We start from the raw sequence: 2,500 nt of genomic DNA, 5'->3' as shown, positions 1-2,500 counted from the left end.
GCCTTAACCTAACCCATGTTGTCGCCTTAACGTAACCCACGTTGTCGCCTAAACCTGCTCTGTAATTGTTATACGACTCGTTCAATTACTGTAGTGTTGCCCACCCGCAACCCTCGCAATATAGTTCGCTACTCGCACTGCCCGCACCCCTGTGTATCGCTTCATGTTAAACACCTTGCAAGTCTTGCTCACTTTCCACATGCTCCTGCTGTACACTGTAATGTGGATGGCAGCAGGACGTACATGCCGCCCCTCCCCACGTCCCCACCTTGCCCCCTGCCTTCGCAAGCTGGTTGGTGAGAAGTTTGCATGTTCAATGCCCTTCGCATGCGACGTACTCAGGCTACGTTGTGGTGCGGCCTGTGTCAACTGTCCGCTGATGTCGTACGCGTGAACCACAATCTGTACTGCACATTCGTCCTTATGTACTGAATGATACATCGTGGCACATGTGTGACCGCACAACGACTGCGCCCAAAAACGGCGGACCATACAGTGCAAATATTGTGCACGCAGCTACGTGTCGTCTCCCTATGAGAGCTGGATTGCAGTGTGGTACGCCATAGAGACGTGTGGGAGGAACGGACGCCGTGGATGGCGATCAGCATGAGCTGTCTGTTGATGTATTCGGACCTAGTCGTCTCTCCTCACACACCGTGATGGCATGGTGCACCGCGTTCCATATCTGCGACATGCTACAGAGGCCGGTTGACAGTCGTTCGAGCAATGGACATCGCATACGTACGGGGGCCACCTTCCACGTATTGTCTAGGCGTGCACATTTTGTTGCGTGTATGTGGGCAGACGTAGTGTGGCGTGACACCTGACACAGGCATGCAATAATCGTTGAAGTTGCAAATGGCGATGGACGCCTGCGTTTTCTGGTGAAGTTACGCAAATGAACAAATGGTAACCTGTTGTGGTGCGGTTGTTCTCGCTAGGGGTGAATCGGTGATGGCGACGATAGGTTGAGGTACTAACCGGTTGTTCCAGCGATACCCACCATGCCGACGAAACTGAACGGCATCTGGGTGTGAAGCGATACGCGGCGGTGGCTGGGTGGGACCGTCCCCGGCCGGTGAGGGGGCGCCTCCCGGCGTGCTGGCCGCGCGGTGCGTGGGCGCACGCGCTACAGCCGGCTGGTGGGGGCGGCCAGTGGCAGGCGCGCCGGCCGACGGACGCGGCAGGCGTCGCAGCTGCGCGCCGGCGCACCCTGCGCGCGGCGCCGTGCGGCCAAAGTAGGTCCTCGCGGGCCCGGTGCGAAGCGCGGTGGACATCTTCAGTGTGCTGGTCCGATTGAGGACTGTGTGCGTTGAGGATGCGCCGCCGCCCGGCGCTCGGCGCCGCGACGCCGTCTGCTGCTCGGTCGCCCCAGCGGTTCTCGCTGGTGGTTTGTATCGCAGCTGTGCGGATGTGTTGGCGCGTGCGCTGTGCTGGGAGAGTTCGCTTCGGCACCCAAGTGGGGCTTTTGTCCTTCTGTGGCGCTGGCGTTGGAGCTGCCGGTCACCGTAGGTGGCGCGTGTTGTCTCCCGCCGGCAATGCCACGACAGCACGCTCCCGGGCCTCTGTCGGCAGCGGCAAGCTCAGTTGGGAGCACGGGTGGTCGCACCGAAAGCGTCTACTCGCCTAACTCCGGGCGATTGCGCCTCTCTCGAACCCGACCAAGTACTTGGGACGGCGCTGCGCGCCGCCGGGACCTGAGAGGGTTTCGAGGTGTATTGTGCAGGGGAGCTCAGCCTCCTCCTGTTTGCAGAATGATTGAGCGGACGCTTGCGTGTTCGCGCGGGCCCCCGGGACACACTCCCGGGCGGCCGGCTGCTCAGCTCTAGTTGACGCAGCTCCCTGGTTGATCCTGCCAGTAGTCATATGCTTGTCTCAAAGATTAAGCCATGCATGTCTCAGTACAAGCCGCATTAAGGTGAAACCGCGAATGGCTCATTAAATCAGTTATGGTTCCTTAGATCGTACCCACGTTACTTGGATAACTGTGGTAATTCTAGAGCTAATACATGCAAACAGAGTCCCGACCAGAGATGGAAGGGACGCTTTTATTAGATCAAAACCAATCGGTCGGCTCGTCCGGTCCGTTTGCCTTGGTGACTCTGAATAACTTTGGGCTGATCGCACGGTCCTCGTACCGGCGACGCATCTTTCAAATGTCTGCCTTATCAACTGTCGATGGTAGGTTCTGCGCCTACCATGGTTGTAACGGGTAACGGGGAATCAGGGTTCGATTCCGGAGAGGGAGCCTGAGAAACGGCTACCACATCCAAGGAAGGCAGCAGGCGCGCAAATTACCCACTCCCGGCACGGGGAGGTAGTGACGAAAAATAACGATACGGGACTCATCCGAGGCCCCGTAATCGGAATGAGTACACTTTAAATCCTTTAACGAGTATCTATTGGAGGGCAAGTCTGGTGCCAGCAGCCGCGGTAATTCCAGCTCCAATAGCGTATATTAAAGTTGTTGCGGTTAAAAAGCTCGTAGTTGGATTTGTGT

General features: G+C 57.7%; 1 non-coding gene across 1 annotated transcript in view; it reads left to right on the top strand.

The window, feature by feature from the left end:
- The first annotated feature begins 1,839 nt into the window (after positions 1 to 1,839).
- The window catches only part of LOC124764448, a 1,909-nt gene continuing 1,248 nt past the window's right edge, over positions 1,840 to 2,500 (top strand). Inside the window, exon 1 of the ribosomal RNA XR_007012751.1 lies at positions 1,840 to 2,500. This exon is cut by the window's right edge and continues 1,248 nt beyond it. This is a non-coding gene — a ribosomal RNA (small subunit ribosomal RNA).

This window comes from Schistocerca piceifrons, unplaced genomic scaffold, assembly GCF_021461385.2.
Source record: "Schistocerca piceifrons isolate TAMUIC-IGC-003096 unplaced genomic scaffold, iqSchPice1.1 HiC_scaffold_633, whole genome shotgun sequence".
Lineage (NCBI taxonomy): Eukaryota > Metazoa > Arthropoda > Insecta > Orthoptera > Acrididae > Schistocerca > Schistocerca piceifrons.
This window is presented reverse-complemented; position numbering and strand designations above follow the sequence as displayed.